Source organism: Puntigrus tetrazona, chromosome 8 (genome assembly GCF_018831695.1).
Source record: "Puntigrus tetrazona isolate hp1 chromosome 8, ASM1883169v1, whole genome shotgun sequence".
NCBI lineage: Eukaryota > Metazoa > Chordata > Actinopteri > Cypriniformes > Cyprinidae > Puntigrus > Puntigrus tetrazona.
In genome coordinates, this window is record NC_056706.1 from 10,790,265 (window position 1) to 10,815,131 (window position 24,867).

The following is a 24,867-nucleotide window of genomic DNA, read 5'->3' on the forward strand; positions in this document are numbered from 1 at the left end:
AAACCAGCATTCCAGCTTCAAAACATACCTAACAAGCATATGCTGATTTTTCAGCAGGGTTTTGTTGTTCACTACTACTACTTTCCTTAAATACATAAAAACAAGTTTTATTGCACAGCAAAACAGTAGCAATAGTAGTTAACTAGCAGTTCTGGGGCATCCTGGGCAATAAAGAACAGTCTATTTACATATAAATCATTCATTTTGCTAAAACCAGCGTTTTTAACTTTGCCAGTTTTGGGGCTTAAAAGCACAAAGACATGGAAGCGAAAGACATATGGTCACAAATGGCCACATGACACACATTTGAGATGCTGCCAGGCGTAAATAGCAATGCGTCTCTGCTGACTACTTGCGATCGGATCACCTGAGACGGATTTTTAAACCAGGAGTAAACAGAGCCTAAATCTGGACTTTTGTATCAGTTCGCACTTGTAAATGAAGCGTTTCTCAATGTTTTGGTCAAAGACGGTTATTCAACTGAGCTAATTTCCGCTCCAACAAAAGCTTGCACCCCAGGATATGCCGATGACAAATACAAATCAAAATCTTTTCTTCTTCTTTGATAACAAGCAATTATTCCCTTTCCACTGTGGAGAACTCTCCTGCCGAATCGAATGTGCTCCAAAAACTCTTCAATATAGAAACTTTCTCATCCCAGATTCTCAGGAGATGTAATTATTGTTCAGCTGACTTGTAAGACTTCCAGAGCTAGAGGAAGAAACCCTCCCCAGCCGACGATGCCCCATGTTTATTTTTAACTGCCCAGAGAGCACTGGAGTTCATGCTCTTTGGACAGTGTTTAACTCACGATGACCAGCACATGTGAGGGAGTTTGAGGCAGAAATATTCAAGCTAATTTTGCTAGCATAACATCAGCAGGCATCCAGAACAGATTAGATAAGCAAATCTAAAGTAAACTATTTTTTAGAAGTCGACGGAGCATAACTACAGCATTTGCACTGTAAATGCCATTAGTCAAAAGTAGCGCTTGCTGAACTTCAGTGTACTTTGCAGTCCGAACATCGGTGTAAAATTCGACTTCATTAACCATTCACAGATGAAGGACATGTAATAATATTTAGAATTACCAATAAGTGATTTTCTAAAAAGGTTAAATTTACAATGCATTTTTTAAAAATGACTGACAACTTCACCTGATTATTTAATATAAACAGACTGTGTGGTATTTGAATTATTGGCGCATTTACTCTGCCATCCAACCTTGCAGCCAGACGACCACAGATGAACTTTAACTTCCTCTTCCTTTCTTTTGTGATGCAAATGAAATCCTATTTATAATTAAAGTGATCAATATTCTGTTTTATGCTGTTCAGAGCTCGATTCACTCTCCCTGAGTTCCCGGCAGTCATCTATAAAATCAGCACCCTCAAACCAGACGGCTTTGTTTACCAGACTTCAATCCCAGACTCTACCTAAACATTGACAATCTGATCCGAGTCTAGTGAGTTTAAGACTGTGTTTGGACCTAGAGGACAGAGAAAGGTTCATTGGCTTTTAAAACATTTAGATATAGCTTAAATACTTCTACAGAGTGTGTTGTGTATAGATGAGTTTTAAAAGTTTGGAGGAAATGTTCATCCTCACCGCACCAGGACAAGTTACATGCCAAAGAGTAATAACGCATAGCAAGCACTTCTAATTATAATATGAACTATTAATTTGTAAACAGTGTCTATCAATCATATGGGAAACCCAAAGCTACAATAATGTTTGCTGACTGGGCCTCTTTTTTTTCCTTTTTCTGATGTGTGCTCCTTTTAAGGCCCATTTTAGTTACATGGATACAATACCAGTTAATCAGATTGACAGAAATCAATTAAATTATACCACTTCGTTTTATCTCAAAGCATCACTGTAAGTAATATCTATTATTTCAATTAGTTTAATACACTTTTACAGTGTTTGTAATTAATGTATTTAGCTTTGTGTGTGTGTGTGTGTGTGTGTGTGTGTATATATATATATATATATACACACACACACACACACACACACACATACACACACACACACAATACAATATATATTACAAACACACACCCACGTTTATATAAAAAAGTCATTGTAGTACCTCAACTAAACATATTTCAGTGTGGGAAGGAGCAAGAAGGATTTATAAATGTTTCCATATTTAGTTATCAATAACACTGGCTTGTGGTCAGCCTGACTCCTCAAAAAAAAAAAAAAAAAAAAACAATGCAGAAAACATAATTAAGTCAAGCTCAAGTGTGTACAGCAGTCATATAATGATAAAATACAATGCATTAATTAACATTTTATATCTGAGGTCTCGGAGACCCTAAATGTAATAAGCTAACAGAAATTATTTTGGTTTCAGCATCATATTACTTTTATAATGAGTTCTAAAAGATTTTAAAAAAACTCATACTGATATATCAATGATAAAAATATATTTCAACCCACTTAAAAACGGCCTCAGGGACCCTCAGACCTCAAACAGAACACAAGGCCTGATAACTATGGCGAGCCTATAATATTTTATTTACTGGACGGAATGACCCTTAATACAGATGCTGTCAGATCAAGGCATAAATGCCAAGTTGTGTATAGAGCTTAAGCCAAGATGTCAGATTTTAGGAAGATCTGATTCAACATGACACTGAGCATCAAGTGAAGCGATTCAACGGCTCCCAGATCATTGATTCTTGTAAGCTGCACTGTAGATCTAGGGTTTGATGGGAGACTGACACATGCTCATCTGGAGGTAGAAGACACAAAGGCAGGAGAGGCAGTACGAATAAAGCGAATTAGTGCTCATGATGGAGGGCTGAGAACGAGAGCTTCGAAATCCCACCACACAAAGTGATGTGCTCCAGAGGACACTCTCAATACGCTTCCTTGATCTTTTGGCTTATATAATATAATTAAAGACTTTAAGCAGGCTTTACAGAGACAGGCAGAGCTTGCGCAGTCAGGGGAGGGAAAAGGAAAATCCCTTAAGAAGGCCCATATGTGGCTGCAGACCCGTACTGCTTCCTCTGAGTCGCTCTCTCTCTGTGGAAATCGCTTCGTTCTGGTGCTTGTGCGCACGTAGGCATGTGATGATACATACGCATGCACGCTCTCACCCACACTCACGCATGCACACTCTAAGCTGGAAAACTGTGACAGCAGAGAGGAAATCAATGCACAATTTAGTTTCGTAAACTCGCAATAATCTATCATCTCACTGACACACGCGTGTTGTACACAATATTAAAGTGTATTTATTTAAGAGATACAGATTTGGCATGGCATCCCTTGTGTAACAGTAGTAAACGGCTGAGACTTTTGTGTGCAGTGATTGGAAAACTTGGCAGGCAAAGACGCAGATGTGATAATCAAGTCTTACGTAACGCTGACACACAGTAATGCAACCTCCGAGTCTCCATTTCCCTCAGCTGAACTTAGAGCTTACAGCACTATATTCCATCTCCACGGGCTGTCAGCCTCCGAGCGCTGCTGAATCAGTATCCATAGCATTTTGAGAGTGTGGACTTGTGATAACACAAGTCCTCTCACACACACACACACACACACACACACACACACTGATTGACATGAAACAGAAGAGGAACGTGCAAACGTTCTCTAATTTTTTGAATCACAGGCTTTTCCATCATGGATGATTTGGTCCCCACAGCTTCATGAAAGATATTTGGGATCTAAAAGGAATTCAAATTCTTAGGCATAGATTTTTTTTTATTAGCAGGGATTACAATACGATTCAGTAATGCTTGAATTTGGTATTTTAGTTATTATTATGTTCACTTCGGCACTCGTCATAGTCAGCAGATAGGAAATACTTTTAAAATGCATATATATATATATAATGTCTCATTGGGGAGTATTTGCTGAGTTTCAGTTCATTTTAATTACGCCTTTCTTTGTCTTATAAATGCACAAAATTGTGTTGTTATGTGTGTATACAAGTAAAAGCAGACCCTTTACAGATTTGATTGATGTATTGCTCTTATCTGTGCAATCAAAACTGAAAGTGTAATTTAAGTTCTTATCGGAGTCATCAGAAGAAGATGCCTCCTAGAGGGCCAGCCCTACAGGGTTAATAGGGAAACAGGCTTTTTATTTGTGGTGCTTTGGATTAAGCTGTAAAATGCAGCTGCACACATTTTACAAAATATACATACTCATCTCTGTGCCATCTGCAACACTTCATGCTTTGCTATCAAAGTATATCTATATTCACTCAACTTATGGTGTTCCTTGCATTTTTGAGGCAAGTGAGTTCCTGAACATGTTGAAAGAAACACCACTCCAAAGTGCTATTAGAGATAGTGTGGATATATTTTGTGTTAAGTTTTGTGGCACGAGAGTCCTGAACACTTCCTGTCACATGCACACACTCGCAAGTGGCCAAGACCACAAGAATGGGTATTCAGACAAGTCTATGCTAAGCACAGCTTACAATTGTAACACTTTTCCTGGCTTTTGTCTCAGTGAAATAAAACAAAATGCTAACAAATGTGTTCCTACCCAAACTATGACAATCAGGCCAACTGCCCATAACTGATCGTCTACTGCTGACTCATGTAGCAATGACTAAAATATACAAAAAGACTCCAGATCAATGCATGACTATTAATCAAAAACATATCTACATACAAATATTTACACATTATGAGTTATGATGTCACAATGCATAATTTCTCCGCCCAACACTCTTCAAAACTTGTTTACACACCACAAAGTGACGTTCACACCTCGAACGAAACAGCTTTTAAGTTAAAAGGTTAACATCTGTTTCCATTTTTTACTGGCAAACAAGGCTTAAATAATTGAGCTGTATTCCTTCGTAAACTTTTAAAGGCCTTGAAAGGCCAGACAGTGGGCACCCTCACCGAACCCCGCGTGGCTCAAGCGAGCGCAAGCTAGCTAGCGCCTGACACGGCTGTGTAGATTAATGTTCAGTGCAGTGAGAAAGGAAGAGGCTGGCTCTGTCCCAGTTCATGCCAGAGGGAACTGGAGTTTATTTTAGTCACTGTAGTTATGCAGAAATAGGAAAGAGGCCTGTGACATGCGAGCAAGCTAAAGCAACGTTTGCATGCTAGCTGCAGCACTGCCGGTACAGATGCGCATTGCGTAGGTGTACATGCGCCTCCATGTTACTGCAAATCTGTATGATTTTCTTTCTTCGATGGAACACAAAAGATGATATTAAAAAAAAAACAAATGTTTGTACTTACAACAAAAAAGGGGCCAAAACCAAAAATTGGGCTCCAGCCATACACGTTCAATAAATGCCGAGTCATCTTTCCCTTTTACGCCGTCATCAGTTTTACTCGAACATTGAAATCTACACAGCAACAGCTGCTATATATCAGAAAATGAATAAACACGCTTATATAACAATGGTTTATATGGTAGGCTAATTTCCTTTCACAGTTACTTTGTGTCATTAAATGCGGTAACCGTTTCAGACGTTCTACAGTAACAGTGCTTCATTAGTCTTGAACTTAACTTTTTATAAGCTTTCCTGGTATGAGGAATTCCATCAAGAGGTCTCTTCAGTTATACCACATCTACTGCGATCGTGACCCTAAGTGCTCCTGGTGACAACCCACACCAACTACAGCACATTCTACTCTCTTTGTTGTTGTAGCATCTGTGATAAAAATGAATAAAATATGAAACACTCATAGTACATTTATCTGAAGGCTTTCCTTTTAAATTAGGAACTACTGTAATGGATTTGGTCTTCTTAAGCGCTTCCCATCAAAAGCAGGCTTTCCATGCAAGGCCTGAGGGTCCATCACCCACGGCCCACAAGTATCAGCTCGTCTCATGACTTACGTTATCAATTTAGTCACAGTGTGATTATTTAAATTATATTTGACGATGGCTACGTATTGGCAAGAACATAAATGTCGAATGTTACTATTATTCTTTAGCCAAGTATCGTCAAAGACCTGGAACGACCGTTACCGTTCCTCTCATCTCCTTCACGCTGCACGTCAATTTATATGGCGAGAAATTTTTTAAGGAAATAAAAACGGGGCTAAAGAAATTAGGAGTGTCGTGGGAGGCGGCTGGGATCTGTGCGCATGATTTATGGCATTTTGCTCTTTAAGTTAAGGATGGCAGAGGCCGTTCCGTCAGCAAACAATTCAATCACAGAGCCCTTCAGTCCGGACCCTTTGCAGAAGTAATTACCAACCCACCCTGAAGCACACATCCATCTTAAGGCTTTAAAAAGCCACTCATTCTTCATTCATGGAAATCAGCGGCTGCTTCCTTCTCAGTCATATGGTCGGCGTCTAAAAATACCTCAGAGGTCATTTGCCATGCTTATTGCAATCAATAAGGATCCATTCTAACATGGACACATCCTTCGCTTCATTTTTTGGTGCTACGGAGAGATATGTTGAGGTAATAAAGGCACGTATCGCTTTTAAACACACACTTATAGCGGTTTCAGAGTGCTTCGCTTGTCTGTTTGGTATCATTCACAGTCTGGTTAATGGCTAACAGAAGCCACAAATCAGTTCTTATAGTATTTTATTAAGTGAGCAATTTATGTTAACACCCTAAATATGACAATGTTTCATTTCAGCACTGAACATATGGAATCCTGCCACAAATGTAAGTATTTCATATTTTATATTTGATTGCGTTACATTGATGCTTATCGCATCAACCCAAAATCACCTAATATGCGCTGGTTAGGACATCACCTATGCTGCATTTTTTCAATCAAAAACAGTAATATTGAATATTATCACAATTTAAATTAGCAGGGTTTTTTTTTTAATCAAAATACAGTTTAAACTGTCATTTATTTCTGTTTATTCAGCATCATTACTCCCGTCTTCAGTGCCACACGATCCTTCAGAAATCATTCACACATGCTGAACTAAACGAAAAAAAATTCTAATAATTCTTGTTGTTATTATCAATGTCAAAAACAGTTGTGCTGCTTTATAATTTTGTGGAAACTGTGATACATATTTCTTTGGTCTGGAATCTTTATTATCCCCCCCCCCTCTTTTCTTATTCTTTTGTAAAATTATAAGATTTACTGACCCCAATCGATTGTGTCATTTAAACAATTATTTTTAACCAGTCATCCAGGCAAAAAAATTAAAAAATAAATAAAACACCATCTAACGTCCGAACACATTGTTAACACACACTCATGGAATGAACACTCAATATTCATACTGTGCAATAAATACACACCTGCCACAAGGGACAAATTCAGCCATGGCAAAAAGTCCCCAATGTCCAGACCATAAATGACACCTATGACTCAGCTTATTACTCAGTTAACTAACCTCAGCCTGTCCCAATCCCCTTGTGCTAGAAACAAATGCCCTATTCTTGTTCTGCTTTCGGACAGTGTGTATTGGGTTCCCTGCAGGAGTGTGTGATCTCTTGGGAATTTGTTTCTAAACAGCGTTCTCTGTCCAGAGTCTCCAGGGAAGAGACTGCTAAACCCAGCTGTGTGGAAAGAGCTGTGTTTAGCATACAGCACTGCATCCCATCTCTCAATACTGAACAACCCCTACTTTCATCTGATTCTTAAAATGTTATACTTGAAACACACTAAACTGCTATGCTCTGAACTTGCAGCTGATATGCAAAATTAAGATAAATCAAAGTAATGAATTATGCGACATGATAATTAAGTAATACAATTATTCATAAAATGATTTAGAGGAAACAAAAAACCTTCAAAGACGTTATTGTGGAAGATGAGTATAGCATTAAATGGACATTGAAAAAATAAGTAGTAGTAGAACAAAATTCAAATGCATTCTTGAATTTCTCAATGCATAACCTTTTTTAATTACCAGATTAGATTATTCACTGGACTACATCAGCAAAAAAAAAAATCAGTTCTTCACCCTGAATCACTCTTTAATAAGAATCATTTCAGTTGATTCATTCAGTGTTTTAGTTATCCACTAGATTTTTCGATTTCTGTATTATGTATTACTGCATGTTAAACAACCCTACTGTAGAGTTAAGTTTATTTTAATAAGTAATTTAAACAAAAATAGCTTTATAGAAAATGTTACATGCTGCGAAATAAAAAGAATTTGGTCGCTTTGATGTTCTTGAATAACCCATGTGTCCTTATATCATACTGACACTTTAAAATTGGGACTCTGAAGAAGTTCAGAGTAACTGGAGTAATCCCAGATATGTAGGAGGGCGGTCTGTGGAAGCCATATTTATCTATTCAGCAAAAGGGAACACAGCCTTTAAAAGAGCCTTAAAAAGGGGAATTGCCATTTCAATTCCCAAACGGCTGCTACTCTCCTCCCTGTTAAACATCAATAACCCAGTGGCTGGTGTGTCTTTTAATACGTGTTGGTGTTCTAGAAGCTGTCAGAATCTATGTGGCGCTGCAGCTCTGATCAGAAACTCAGGGGTGGTGTGGTCTCCAGCAGAGATTAATATTTGATATTTCTCTTGATAAAAGGCCTAACAATTTAAATAATACAGTAGACAAGTTCCCCCAGAGCATGCCCAAGAACCATGGCATGTTGTATGAATTATTTACCTGTCATTTAACTCCAAAATGCCATATCTACTTACAGGGGAGCTGACCTTTGACCTCCCTGTGCTTACACAAAATTTAGAGAAGCCTGGTCAGGTAGAAGCACTTACACTGTAGATTGAAAGAGAACAAAGAGATGTAGGCAGAACGCTTGACTAGCATATGATGCTGGTCCTAAACATTGTATGCTGGCTATCCAATGAGGTTTAAGAACTAGCTTAACCAGAGTTGCGTAGACACCCCAGCTGGTTAAGTACAGACTTACCACTAACTAGCTTAAACCTTAAATGTTCTTTTCAGCAGAGAGAATTTACATTTGTGAGAGAGACTAACAGCTGAGGTGACTAATGCTTGGGAACGAAAAAGCTTAATAAATGCCACTTAGTGTCAAGACATTTTAAGGCAAACGCACAAGATGAAAAAGCAGTGTTGTCATTTGCAAGCACTTGAAATGATCTCCAGCTCATAAATGCACAAACACACATATTGTTCCACTTACAGGCTATTTTGGTTTCCTGCAGCAACGCTCTTCTACCCCTGTTCAGTTTCAAATACATTTTTTTGTTGCAACTCTCCGTATATCTCCAGTGCCATAGAGAATAAAGCCCGTGCCCTTACCCCCGATGGTAAACTGCGATTCCTGCAGCAGGTGTTTGAACTGGAGCAGGTCTGACAGGTGTTTTATGGAGAGTTTCCATGGATGCACTGGGCCTCAGAGCGCTGCAGATTTTTGGAATCCTGATTTAGAAACACAAGGTCAGAGTCCTCCGGCTTACAAATCTAAATTGGGCAACGTGTTTGAGTTCAAAAGCCTGCTGAAACAAGAATCGTTAAAATACTGACATACCTAGAGGGGCACATCCAGAAGGGGGAAGAAACGTGTTGCTGCTTTGAGGTATTGCACTAATGACTAAAGCGCAAGGCTTGGCAATCAAGTGAGAAACATCGTTTTTCTGAACGCCGCTGGAGATACGCCTTCCTTTCCGATCGCGCTCTTGCACGTGCGCGTTGTTGCGTGCTCGACGTTTTCTTTCGGCGCTTGAAACAAAACCCAGATTTGCAAGGTTGTGGTAAAAAGTGAATGGCATGGAAGAATGGAGCGTGTAACAGTCGTATAAAACGTTGTTCCCGTTATTTGTCCGTGCACCGCGCGCAAACCCCCCAAAAAACAGGTTCTTACAAACAAACCACGTTGAGGAGTCAGATTTATGACCAAACGATTCACTTGAACGATTACTTTTAGTGAATCAAAACATTCCGATTCATGAACAAAAAAATATTTTAGGGAATCTGTTAATTTTACTGGATCAAAAACATTCGTCCCAAGCAATATAGTCTCATTCACAAACAAATACATTTTACGAATCAGATCTGAAACGGGGCGCTGACACACATTACCCAAAACCATCCGAATAGAAAATATACTTCTATATTTGTTGTTTCATTGATATTTGATTAGATATTTCCCTGGCTGTGACTGAAATCAGGCCACTCTAGCGTAATACTTCTGGTATAAAAGAAAAGATCCTTGTAGATTACATTATTTCTTTTGAACAAAAATCTGTTTAACTAGGTTAATTCAATTCAGTCGTTTATGCAACTCCCGATGCTTATGAAAAATAAAAACAAAAATCTGTGTGGCAGTATAATATGAAAACATTAAAAATGTGTATTCCTTTTTCTTTCATATTTGAAGAACAAATTATAGACAGATTGAGTTAGCAACATATTAGAAACACTACAGTAATAGAAATAATGGATATTACACATTGAAACCTGACACATGGAATTGCACATGGAAACCTGATGGACATTTTTATTAATTTCCACAGATGTTTCAGACTTCTTTTTTTTACTTACCTGAGAAAATTATCAGAAAAAAAAAAAAAAAGACAGCCGGACTGACATGTGAAACAAGAACCGAAATGAAAAACAGATAAAAACGGAAAGAAGTACCATGATTAATAAGCCTCTGTTCAGTTATATTTCCTCCGTCTTTCCTCTACACAGTTATTGCAATATACAGTAATTTATTCTCCATGTTCAATTAACATGCCACAGGTCGTGGTTTCATAATGAACAATGCTCTAGTGTGAAACAGGTTGAGTGAACTCTACGTTTTGGCCTAAAGCAGGGGACAACTTTGCTGATGATGCATGTTTGATGTTTTCTGCTCAGGTGTAACAAATGCGTTCCGTGTTTTGACTCCTAAAGGGGTTCTGCCAGTAAACAGATTCATAAATGATCACCATTAATACAATAATTTCTCTTTTTTAAATGCGCATCCAAATCTTCTCACAGAAGTCCTTGATGTAAACTGTCAGCAGTTGTGGTAGGCCAGAGTTCGTCGGCAAGTGTGGAATATTCAGAATATGAAATACGTGATTTCCAGGAGCTAATACGACTAAAGTATAATTGCCGTGGGTGAACCTCTCCACTCAATCACACCAGAGAGTTAACCCAAATGCACCTTAATAATGCTTGAACTAAAAAGTCCTGCCTAGATCTGTGTAGATAGTGGCCTACTAGATAGTGGTACTCCTTCTTTAAGTCCAGTTTAGGAATGACTGATGGCTTTATGGCTGTGGTAATTACCCAGCTGGTTAGAGTAATTAATGAGGCTGTGTATATCCTGCGTCTGCAGTTGGCCACCCCTGAATGCTGAACAAGATTAGCTTAAGTATATATTCATTGGTGTAGATAAGAAATCTGGGTGAAATCCATAGCTTTCACATACAGGCTTTAAGTTGACCTCTGACCAGGCTGGATATAAGAGTGGAGATGAAAAGCAGTTTAAACTCTCAGAGCCGCATCTTGATACACAAATACCACACTGTCATTAGACAGGATGAGAGCTAATAAAGAAATGCCCAAAATGTAGTTGTTGTTTTTTTTAAAGGGTTAGTTCAGCCAAAAATGAACATTCTGTCGTTAATTACTTATCCTCGCGTCTTTCCAAAAAAAAGCCTTCGTTTATCTTCAGAGCACAAATTAAGATGCTACTTAATTTACACACGTTAAGACCCTTTGAATTTCTCGCTTTGAACATTAAAAAAAGAACTGAATAGCAAAATGAAATGATTCAAAAATGGTTGATTCGATAACACATCCTGTAAAGTAAAAGGACTTTAAAACACATGAGATTTCAAAAGAGTTATTCTGGTCTGTTCTCTTTGGTGTTGATGTCAGTAAATGATTCACTTTAGTGATAGTAACTGCAGTCATTTCACCATACTGTAAAAACAATAAGTGTAATTTTAACTGTAAAATCTTGTAAAAACACTATGGGAAAAAAGGTAAATGGATAACCGTTCCTGTGCTATATACAGGGAAAAACTGTAAATCCAGACATTTAATGTAATTTTACTGTAAAATGCTGTTAATTGTACACTTTTTTGGAAGTAAATAGAACAAATCAATGTATAATTTACAGTCAAAAACTCTAAACTGATTTCCTATAATTCCTTGCATGACACTCCCAATTTGAAAGTATTGAGCTTAATCATGTTTTTTAGTATTTGTTATCAGTTATGTACATTTGGGCATTGCGTTACATCTTCTGTTGTTTAATGAACGTTTTATGCGTGTTATCACAAAGGTGTTTTGCATTTGCATGAATGACTTTATATATTAGCATATACTTTCTGCTTGTGTTATTTGTGTAAAATAACAGTTTCATACTGTAAAAGTTACAGTTTTTCTGTATTTTTTTTACTAAATTATTCTGGCAACTAGAAAAACTACAGAATTTTCTTTACAGTGCACGTTAAATCTGTGCATTATTCAACTGTACTGGCTATATAGTGTATTAAAACCAATAAAAGTTGTCTAAATCATTTCCGGTGGGTAGGAATTATGTTTCAAGTGCAAATAAAGAGACCTTACAATTAAGCAAAATTCAAAAAGGGAGACCCATCCTCTTGTGGCTGGCCTGGTGGAATAAATAGCCTATTCAAAGGATAGAGTGCCATTGTAGGTACCTACAAAAAGAGGGCACTTCTTTTACAGCTTAGTCCATTTGTCTGTAGTCCATCCTGTCCACTTCTGAATAGGTGGCTAGTGCAGATAGTGATACGGAGCCACGTCACTGCATTTCCAGCACAGACAGATCCTATTCACTTCAGTCCGACGAGGTTAGGAGGCGCAAGCTTTATTTAAGACCCAAAATGAACATTCTGTCATCATTTACTCCCTCGTGTCCTTCCCTCGATGATTTTCTCTCTTCGGCGGAACACAAAGGATGGAAAATCAGAAAATGCGCTATAAGATATATGGCTTATTGAACCGTATTCAACCTCTTAAGAATCATTACGATAGCTATACTGTATAAACGGATAGATAAATACTGTACGGTTAGTCACTTTGAATAAAAGCATCTTCCACGTGCATAAACAGCTCTGGAAGTCAAGGCTGTGAAAGTGCACTGTCCTGTGATGTTATCAGTCTACTCATACATAAAACATCTGTAAAGAGTGATGGTCCATTTATGTGAGTGACATGAAATTATGAAACACATAACAGGGGACAGAAGGAGCGAAAGGATGTAGAGAAGGGGAGGAGAAAAAGACAGTAAAGTGCTGCTGTCTGAATGTTTAAGGGCAGAAGGGTGCCATTGGTTAAAGTCTGACACTTCAAAGCAGCAAGAGCTGCGTTTGATGTAACGCAAGCCTAAAAGCAAACAACTGTCTGCCTGCTTCTGCGCTACATGCATCTCACATGACCCTGTGGACATTTCATCTACCGTGCACACAATCGCCGGCTTCCCATGTGTTTAATTTTCCCTTATCACGCCAGTGCTTTTTATGGCGGTGTCATATTTCCCATCCCTTTGGGCAGTTTGGTTTTGCTTTTTGACACGTGGAAAAACACGTTGGAACCTGACAAGCTTGTAATTTGTGACATTACATCTGTAGGTGATTAAATGAAACTCTTCGACGGAAAAAAAAAAATAAAAATGCTACAATTTTCCGTTTTTGAAATGCCATTTCCATGGAAACCCCCGCAGACAGACAGACACCAGAATGGCTCGCTTTTCTTCATATAAACAAATAAAGGGTAATGACCACGGAAGAGGGGCAACAGTAAATCTACGCGCAATAAAAACATGTCTTCCAGCCACGGTTTACAATTCGCAGCATAACATTTAGAAATATTAGATCATTAATGTGCAGAGAGAGAATGTAATCGCAAGGGTTATTAAAAATTACGAGGGAGAAGATTAATGCAAATCTCTGGAGTTTAAGTCTGGTCAAGTGGATGCTCAGTCATGCTCTAAATAAAATGTGGCTGAGAGAGAGAAAGGAAGAAACTGATTGATAACGGGGACGTACATTAGATCACTTGAAGCTGAAGTTTAGCATCGCTAAACAGAATTACTTTGTTCTCAAGAGTGAACTTGAATTTCATTCTCCGCATTTAGGTCAAAAAGTGAATTCTAAATTCCCATCTTACACTTTTTTATTATTGAATATTGTAGCTTACTCATAAATAAGCCACATTAAGGAAGTAACTTGCCATTTTGTGCTGACATTTTCAAATTCATTTTCTAAATAATCACTCTCTCACAGTGTAAAAACAAGCGGACTTAATTGAGGCTAAATGTAGTTTTTACCTACTCTGCCATTCCTTGGCAGGTACTAATTAATTTCAGACATTCTTACTTCAGCTTTTAAAACACACTGGGCCTCATTTATCAATCTAACGTGGAAATGAGCGCAAATCCGTGCGCACAGTTCGACTTACGACAGAGTTCACGTGGGATTCATGAAACATTCGTATGCGTTGATAAATGCGGCGGATGAAAACAATCGTTATATCATACCCCGGTTTAAAAGCCTCACACTAGAGTTACCACGTGGAGAAACCCAGATGAAAACAGGAAGTGATCTCATAAAAACAGAAATTTATCTTACCCCAAAAACACCCGTTAACCATGTAATTCCAAACAATAATGCAACATTCATTTGTCAATTTATAGGTATATTACTCTTTCCCCTCACTCTACAACAAATATTTTACATTTAACAGTACTGAGAACAAGAATTAAAGATAAGTTATCTTATAAAATTCTACATTAAACTATAAAATAAAACACTATAAAATTATCGTAGCCACCGCTCATGTCCGTATTGATAAATTCCAAGTTTTGCATTTAGTAAATGAGACCCACTGCCTCCTAATCTCCCCATTTTCTTCTCCTATTTATTTCCATCATTTTCTCTCTCCTCTGATATGCACAGTGTGCTCTAAATTGATCAAGCTTCTGCTCAAGCCGCTCTAAGCTAAAGATCAACAAGGTTCATTGACACACACACACACACACACACACACACACACACACACACACACACAAGGGTGGACAGACGATCACACATGTCCCGCTGGGAAATGCCAACCTGATAGAGACATATGAGAATCATTAAAGACACAAAACAGAAGAAGAGCTGCTATCAGGTCATAGAATCAATCTGCGGCTAGTGGATAGCACAGACAAACCTTGTAAAGAGAAACAAAGAGATATAGTCAGAAATTGCTCCTTGCTGACTTACTGACACAATCATAAAAAAAAAAAAAAAATCATAAAATGATAAATCAATAAAATCCACTCCAATAAGAAGTAGAGGAAATATTAGTATTGTTAATGCAGCTTGCAGCCTTACACATTTTACTGTAGTGTTTTTGCTGTTGATTTTATTTTATTTTCAGTAAAATAACATCAACCACATGTAAAAAATAATAATAATAATAATTCCAGTTATTGATTGTGTCCCTAAAATGGCACACGCACTGTAGACTGTAAGAATCAGTTTCAAGAGACTTTCATGTTTCTGCCATTGTGAGGTTTTCATATCAGGTTAAACTTTCAAAATGTAGAGCTTTGGTTTCTTTCTTTTTCCCTCTTCCTCCTGAGGTCCTGATAATCACTACAATTAGAGCGGAGTTAATTAAGGTCTTCAGCTCTGTCTCCTGTTCACGCTTAACAATATAGATGCAGTCAGCAGCGAGAGAAAACGATAACCCCACAGCCAAACAAGAATCATTAACCTACAGGCCAAGACTTAGAAAAACAAACTGGAATCTGTTAAATCTTTTCTTGGGCATGAAAAAGACGTTTAATGAGGATTAGTTATGTAAGTTCTCATTTGTGTTGCTTTAAACCTTGTTGTCTGTTGAAAGCGTTTACGAAACCTATAGTTCAACAACCTTTTCACCACTGAATAACGAAAAATAGACATGTTATATCCTCAAATAACTAAAGCAAAATGCATATCTCACAGACCAAACATGTAATAGCTAGTAAAATGAACAAATAATAAACAAAATTGTCAGGTGACACTTAATGAAACTGAAATAGTATGTTCTTGTAAAACATACTCCAATGATCTTTGCATAATAATTTCCAATATCTTTTTACAGTGTATATTATCTACGGTTAAGAAATAATAGCCTATTATAATGTGCAATGTAGTTAGCAAAAAGATGAACACTGAACTGATAATTTGGTTGAGAAGAAAGAGGTTTTTCAGAAAAACCTTCTAGGGTTTTTGTTCACAAAGTGGATTTCGAAAGGTTAAATGCAGCTTCAAAGGACTAAACATTATCTCACACAGGAAATAAGTGTCTTATGTAGCAAAACCATCGCTCATTTTATAAAAAAAAAAAAATAATTGCACTAGCTCGACTTCACACATTGAATAGTCATGTTGAAAATGTCACACCATTTGGCATATAACCACAATTTATTTGAAAAGTAAGTTGTTGCATTTATATTTCCACTAGGGGTCATTTTTAGCTGGAAACTTTAGTTTTTGCACATTTTATCACATTTTATTCCGTTGTACTGCGGCAGTTCAGAATTGAAATATCCACGGACTGTTGCTTTAATGCTTTATCATGTTGGAAACATGCCCTACACCAAATCCAACTTTAAGTGTTAACATTAAACCCATAGATATGAAGCTGTTAATGTTCAAATATATATAATTCAGAACATATCTAACTGAACTAAATTATGCATTATTAAATCAAAGCTCACTAAATTAGTTTGAAATAAAAGGTGTTGGGGTTTTCCTGCCTCTAGTGTTTATTTCTTTTGTAAACTGCAGTGATATGTAATTGTTGGTATGTATGTCGTGTCTTGCTAAAAAGTGCACTACGGTACCTTTATGCCATGAGACCAGCTAGGTTATAGGCCAAATAGGTACGCAATCATTTCAACATGGCTAGATTTTATATGATTAATCAGCCTGGCTTATATGACTATGACTGCTCCGGGGTAAAGACTCAGTGATATTACAGAGTGAAGATGGGTTGAACTTTCCATGCCCTCTTTTAACCTCCTTTCAAACACTCCAGTTGGTCTCCAAGGAGTCTATACACCCTGTCTGCCTCTGTCTTTGAGTACCTGCAGGAGGAGGGCAACCACAATCAAAAAGTCACTCTACTGTCAGTGAGGCCACAATTATGTTAATTTACTTGAATAAGCACTATGGAATGTTTTATATTACAGCAATGCTAGATTTATTAGAACTGGCCAGGTCATGTCAGGCGACTGCATTGCCTTGGGGACAGAGTACATAGTTATGCTGTATTCTTGTAGTATTGGTGACTTCCTTTGATGGGAAATATCCAATGGCCTGCTTACAACTATATAAATAGTTGCTATGATACAATCCTACAGTCTCTGTGTGCCTATAAGGATTTACTTGTAATATGTTTAATATGTAAAGTATGGCTCCTATACAAGAATAAATCGCCCTCTCATCTTCTCACTCTCATTCTCTCTCTCTTTAAAAAGCAGGTCAGGCAGACAGAATAAACTACTCCCACACCGAACTGCCAAACGCACACACTTAATGCCAAATAATGCACATATGCAACTATTTTTGAAACTATTTGCATCTCAAACTCCCTTTAAATGTGCAAATCGCTTCTGAACAATCAAGAGAAACATCTAAACTCATAATGCAATGCTGTTACACATGATGGCAGTAAAAGAAAGTGCATAATTCCTGAGCACAATTCCAAAGTTTCAGCTCTCTTTGCTTGACAGGCCTTGATGTGCCTTTCACCTGTTACTATGACAACATTGTGGAAAATACATGAAACGCACTAAGAGATTCCATTTTAAATGCACTATAAAAAGCAAATGTATTGTTTTCTATTGTATAAGTCCGTGTTCGCCCAAAAGGGACTTCAAACCATGAGGTCATGTGCGGTAATTTGTGTTCATTTGAATATAATGCGAGTTAGTAAGCAGCGAGGTTGTGAATTCATAAAGAATCATATGCAAGAAATGTCTTACCCATACCAAGACTTAGTACGGAATAAATATCTCACATTTAATTAGCTAACAAACAGCTCTTCTTTTATTAATAACCTTGAAAATCCACGGCAAGCACAAAGTGTGAATGCCGCATATTCTTTTTCTATACAAAACAAACTCATTGTCATGATGGTCCACTAATTAGATCATCCATATAATCTTTGAATAAAAGGTTAACGCAGTGTAATACAAGTCATCCTTGGGAATTAAGGAATGAAAAAAGAGCTTTATGAAGCGCCGATTCTCCATTCACTTCGAGACAGGAGTTCCTTTCAATCACTGAACGCGGCACACAGAAAAGCAGCTTTTACCTTTGCTACTTGTAGAGAATTAAACTGGTCAACTAAGACCAAGAGTTGCAGGTATATTATGAATAAAATATATTGTACTTTTGGACTATGTATTTTGAACAGCATTTAAAATAAAAGTTTTTCTTAAAAAAAGTTTTGATTGGTTTATACAGCAACAAAAGTTCAAAGCTACTGAACTTTCCTTACATTTCAGCTGAATCTGATTCGGATGAGTTGTCAAGCAGCCCAGCACATCTGAACCCGCTACTTGTGAGATGAGTTTCACCAGACACTAGATATCAAACTGACCTGACATCAAATTAGCCAGATGTGCAGCATCCTCTTCCTTGTGTTTTTCTTACCTTTTGTTCCGAACTAAATTTATCTGAAGAACACTTACCGTTGAAATATCCTGTCATCTTTTACCATTAACCAAAGCAGGATCTATTTCTGTATGCAGGAAAACAAAAACACGGAGATGAACATTCTGTCATCATTTACTTATTCTCATGTCGTTTCAAACCCATAGTTTTCTTTTTCAGTTGAATGCAAAAACAGACATTTTAGGAACTTACTGTTTTTTTTTTTTTTCTCTATGCAATTACTGTGAATGGGAACTGGAGCATTCAAGAAGTATCATAAAAGAAGCATCACAAAAGTAGGTATAAAAGCAGGCAAAGTATTACAAAAGTATGATTAAAGAAAAAGTTAGTTTGAGAAACAAACAAACAAAAATATCAGAAGACAAAGTCATATGAGCTTGAAATGACAAGAGGCTGAGTAAACAATGACAGGATCTTCATTTTTGGGCGAACTATCCCTTTAAATATGAGGACGAGCCAAATGTGGAGTTCATTATTTCAACCCAAAGCGGCAGGCAGCACTCACACACAGTTTTTAATGATTCAGTCAATCAGAGGGATGTTTGTCAGCACTTTGCATCCACCCACAGAGTTTGCACTCAAGACTTACAAAACAGAATGAAAGTGTTGCTTGATGAGGTCAGTCCTGCAAAAACCGTCAGAATAGGAGTTGTTTATCAGATTCTTTTCTCCGTGTATATGAGCGTGAGAAAGCAAGAACGAGAAATAACTATAGCCTCAAGGTCAGAATGTAATTATATAAGCTCTGATAGACTGAAGCTCTGTGGTCTCCATTTTCACAATATAAACTATGAGCAGAAAGGCATTGAGAGCTGATAAACAGAGAAAAGCGGAGGTCTGTGTTTACTCTTACTGGATGCAAACAAATGCTGTCTGGTTCTGCCAGTTTTTAGACTAAATAAGAGGACATACTGACACATACTGTTGTAATGCATGGACTAAAGGCTGTTTTACAGTGCACACACAAACACTGCATTAGCAAAACAACAGGGCATAAGTATTGACCCCGACAGGATTTATGCTGCATAATAAAAATACATTGAGCATTTGTATTAATAACATCCATTTATTCAATTGTTTTCTATCTTTTCAGAATGCATATACATGGAAAAAAAAAAACGCGTGTAGCACCAAAATTCAGCTTCAGCCGAAGTTTACGCTAAGCTACTACATCGTTTTAATATGAACGTCAAAATAAATACACTTGGGTTTCACGTGTGGTGTGAATCAAGCCTAATACTGTCATGTTATCAAAGCCAATGTGTGTGTGTTTATAGTATGCATATGAGTTTCAACATCTGGGACAAATTAGAGGGAATGTCACGCAGGGTCATATCAACGGTTCTCATCAGCACCACGGACAGCGCCATCATCACGCGGCACTGCGCAAAGCCTGCTGCTCAATTCAGAACCACGGACAGCTCTGCTGCTCTGCGCTCAGATCGGTACCGTTGACATTTCAGCCTTCATCCTGATTTCAGCACCCTGGAGAGCTCATACATGCTTAGTGTGTGACTCAAGCAATGATTTTTGGTTTGTGTGGGTCTTGTGTTTCCATGCATAATGGAGACAGAAATGCCATGCAGGGCCTCTTTACTTCTAAGAGTGATTATCCTCAAGAATCAATCAAAATGTGCCGTGAACATGACCTTTAACCAAACATCTTAATGCACCTTAGATGGAAGCTTTTAGAGGTTTTAAAAACATAAACCACAAATATTGTAGAAAACAGTGGCTTAAAAGGGGGCTAACATGCACTTTCGTGCATTCAAAGTTATTTACACTGTTAAAAAGTTTTTACAATAAAAAACAATTTGAACATATGACAGGGAATTTGTTTTTTTTTCAAAATGATTCTTCTGGAACTCCTTATATGGGCATTTGTCATGGAAAGCATGCACAGACATAGACCAGAGAGATCATTGGCTGCACTGCACTTGACTTCCACGGGAAGTAGGCCTATGTTCCCAAAGAAGTGCGATTTTGGTTGTGAAGGAAAGATAATTTTGCTAAGCTTTCCAAAAGAACCCAGCGTCACGTGAATAGTGGATGCATTTTGTTTTTCTGGAGAGAATAGGACTTTCTCAAGTGTTTTTGTTGATGAACATTTTATAAACAAGGCCCTGTGAAATCGGTGCTAGTGCTCATCGATCTTTAGCTCCACCCAGGCTGCACGCCTCCAGGAGCTCAGCTTTTTTCCAAAGAGAAGCGTAAAAGCTGTATCTTTCTTTTATAAATAAGAAAAAACTAAAAACCTTTGGAAATATGAAGGATGCAGTATTACACTATAGGTACTCAAGATTAACATGACATTGGGTGAAACTGTGCGTGTTATGCCTACTTTAAAGTTAGTTTTACAACCTGAAGATTTCATTTTAGTAACTTGATTAAACATGGGTACAGATTGAAAACAGTATTACGGATATGAATACTAATGCAATGGAGAGCCTTTAAATCTAGCACTAATGGTCAGTCTGGAATTGCTGGCATTCCTTGTTGAATTTAAACCACAGGAGGGACATTAAGAAGGAAATGAAAGTCACACTTTAAAATGGTGGTACTCAAAACTACCGTACCGCGACACTGTTCGCTCAGATCCTTCTTTCAGGCAATTGTGACTTGTTAATACTTATAGGGGTATTTTTTTCGGTCAATCTGTATTAATTAAATTTACGTGTAGAGCAACATTTGAATAATAATCTGGCGGAGAGAAAACTGGTATTACACGCTTGAGAACACTGAGCTGTGATGGGAATGATGATTATTAGTTTGTGCCGCTTTCTAAGGCAATCATCGCTATTATTATTGCTCATACTTAGGGTTAAGGGATTTGAACGTCACACCTGCACGCACATGAATGATACCTCAAATCATGCGGTTTATTGAGGAGAGTTGTGCTATTATTTTCTAAGCAACCAGACTAATCATATTCACCTTGTGGAAGTAAAAGCAAGGGAAATAAGAATGACACACAAAAAAAATAAAAAATAAAATAGATTCACAATAAATAAAAGACTTCCTAGAGATGTGGGGGTAAACACGCTAGTCACAGAATACCCTGGCAACCATCCTGTATAGTATCAGTTTGCACAGGCAAAATACATCTGTTTAAAGTTCGAAAGGAATTACTAGCAGATCTTTGCATCCATATTTTGACAAACATAATAGTGAAACAGATTTAAAAACTTGTTCTGTCTCTCAGTTGTTGACTGGATGGAGACAGATCTGACTGTAAGCTTGCAAAGATCAGGGTTTGATCTTTGTGACTTAAATGACTCGAGAAGCCAACAGCAAAAAGTCTATCATTTCACTGGAAGATTGAGTTTTCATTTTAAGTAAAAATTTGGTTACATTCAGCATTACGTCACTTTCTCACCGATGGATCCTGTGTAGTGAATGGGTGCCATCAGTTCAAACAACTGGTAAAAAAACCCCCGTCAACTGACAACTTATGATGTAAAAAGCTACGAGTCTGTAGGAAACAAATCCATCACTGAGGCATTTTAACTTTAAACTATTGCTTCTGGCCAAAATAAGTCAATAGCAGTGCTTCCCTGTTGTCTTCGCACATCAAAATCCACTATTTGTTTAAAAAGGTTTTGGAGTTGTTCTGCTTGTAAAACATGTTTGAATTGCACTCAGGTGAGATTATGGATGACAAACTATTTTAGCTGGAAACAACAGTTTAAAGTTGGATTAATGATTCGCTTATAACAAATATAGATTTTCATTTCGGACCGGAGTCATTTAGATGACTTGTTTTTGTCTGTTTATCTGTTATCTTTTATCTGCTATGCACTGGTGACAAGTGATGTAATGCAAACTTTCTCCAACTCTGTTCTGATGAAGAAACAAGCTCATCTACATTTCAGTAGATTCTCAAAAACAAACCAAAAAAACCCTTTTTTTAAAGTTAAAAGAAAACTTTCCCGAAATCTAGCATCTACATTAAGATTGAGCTCTTTGTCACAAGTTTGCATGTGTTACTTGCACCTACGAGGCTCGCGGGTGAAGGTCTATGGAGGTGGTGTCAGCGGATATCACAGGCAGCATTAAGGAGCTGTCTGTTCTCACCACTTAGAGAAGCAGAGGCAGGTATCGTCTACCCAGGAGTCAGGAGACCCACACTCAAGCACCCCACTGTCTTCCCCTGCCAGATTCACCAGCTGCCTGCCAAGCCAAACACGGGAGAAATATGAACCTGTCATACTATCGAAAGCCCTGCGTACGTCTGCTCCCGAAGCATCTTGTCAGATAGGATAAGAGGAGAGAGAGGAAAAAGACAAAGAGGACAGACAAAAGAGACACGGAGGGAGATAAATAAACATTAACGTTTTTAAAGAGACAGACCAAAGATATCCACCCTCATGTTGAGCACAAAAGGAGAAGCTTTGAAGAATGTTTTGTTCTTCCGTGCAATGCTGGATGTGCACCTGCCAAGCTCTGAAAAAGCATCATAAAAGCATCATAAACGTGATCTTTGACTCGTGCCCTGTATTGCAAATCTTCTGAAGCTTCGTGTGAGGTGTATGCTAAAAATTTAATACCAGCCATTTAAAAGAGCATGGACTTTTGCTGTCAATGTCTTCTTTTTTGTTTCACTGACGAAATCGTCACGAGGCCAAGCAGACAAGGACAGAATTTTCATTTCACATCTATGAGTGAGTAGTAAGTGTTTTCAGCCTCTATGGATTCTGCCATCATAGACGGAGGAATGATAATGATTAACATCAAGAATGAATAGCAAGAAAGATATCGATGAAGTAATCAGCAGCATAGTTGACTTCAGAGACAAAGGCAGGAAGAACAGCAGTTGAGCACACTGAAAATGACAGGTTGATTGTCTTTTCTGTCCACAACTCACCATTAAAGACAAAATGAAAATTCTTTGATCATTTACTCACCCTCATATACTTTCCCAAATCGACTTTCTTTCTGAAGAAGCTATTGTTGAGCTACTTTTTTTCCATAGAATGAAAGAGGCTAACGTTCTCTTTCATCGTACTGAAAAAAACAGTTTGGACATTCTGCTAAACTTCTTTTGTGTTCTACCCAAGAAAGAAAGCCATATGGTTTGGAACGACATGAGAGTGAGCAAATGATGACAGAATTTTCATTTTTGGGGATATTATCCCTTAAATATGATGAAAAGCACTGAGCAGATTTACATTTCCTTATGTATTGCAGCTAATCCCTCAAAAAGAGATGTTTCATAACCCAGTTAAACGGTGTGCTCGGCAAGAAAAGAACTGTAAAAACAAACCAGCACGCTTATGACTAGGAGAAGAGACACAGTTTAAGTTGCATTAATTTATTTCTCTGCTTTTGTTTATTTCAACATTGCAGGTTCACAGCGGCTTCCTTCATTTGAGAAATTAAAGCGAAAAAGGCATCCAGTTTGTCACATCACATTCAATCTAATAGCGCATGTCACTAAATCTATCTCGGCTTTTTATTTATTGCTCCGCTCTAAGCTGTTATACTTTTTCATTGTTCTTTTAATATTTCAAAAGTGTCATCTTGTTTTCTGCAAGGCCGTGCTTTCTTTTTTAAATGTCGTCTCGCACACAATCACTAACATACTCTCTCCCTTCATTTGTCGGTATTGAGTTTGTATAATAAGAGCCCCTCTCATTTGGATCCCAAATTGCGCCATTAAAACTTCCCATTGTTATGTCAAACTCTTCAGATGAGATGTTAAAATGCTCTGTCAGACTTTGAAGTCTGTCACAAGCTCTGAATGTGTGAAGACTCCGCTGCACCTGTTTCCACGGCTACCGGCACAATTTGCAGTTTCTACTTAGTGCAGAATTCATTAAACTCAGACTTTTAATTGATTAAATACCTCCACCGGCAAATCTCGGGAACACACGCAATGAAAATCGCCTTTTGTGGAGCCTATGTGGTCCATTTTGATGCGCTTGAACCAGGAAACATATAGCTCTCCTGAGGGTCTTTCCATTAGGTGGTCTGGACCGGATTTTTTTAGAAATGTTATGTGAAGATTTTAGACTGTCGTGACTGAAGAAATACATAACGATTCTGTTCAAGCTGATGATTATTTTTTCAGGCTTTGGCCGATAACTGTTGAATGGCTAATTTAAATTTCATTTGTAAGCAATTTTGCTTAAATTGAAAAACTTGAAAACCAAATATTTATTGTGAAATTTGTGAAAAATTACAACATTTTTATTACTACATTATTAGTTTTTAATCTTATTCTATTAACTATATTAATGAACATAAAACAACAATAACAAAACTTTTACTTTTTGTGGTTTATATGTAATATATATAAAAAAACTAAACTGTATGCCTGTT

General features: G+C 37.5%; 1 long non-coding RNA gene across 1 annotated transcript in view; it reads right to left on the reverse strand.

Moving 5' to 3' along the window:
* Nucleotides 1-9,699, reverse strand: part of LOC122350960 — a 44,575-nt gene extending 34,876 nt beyond the window's left edge. Inside the window, exons 1-2 of the long non-coding RNA XR_006251661.1 lie at nucleotides 9,396-9,699; nucleotides 9,167-9,286 (exon numbers count right to left, since the gene is read on the reverse strand). This is a non-coding gene — a long non-coding RNA (uncharacterized LOC122350960). The remainder of the gene's footprint in view (nucleotides 1-9,166; nucleotides 9,287-9,395) is intronic.
* Between the last annotated feature and the right edge of the window lie 15,168 nt (nucleotides 9,700-24,867).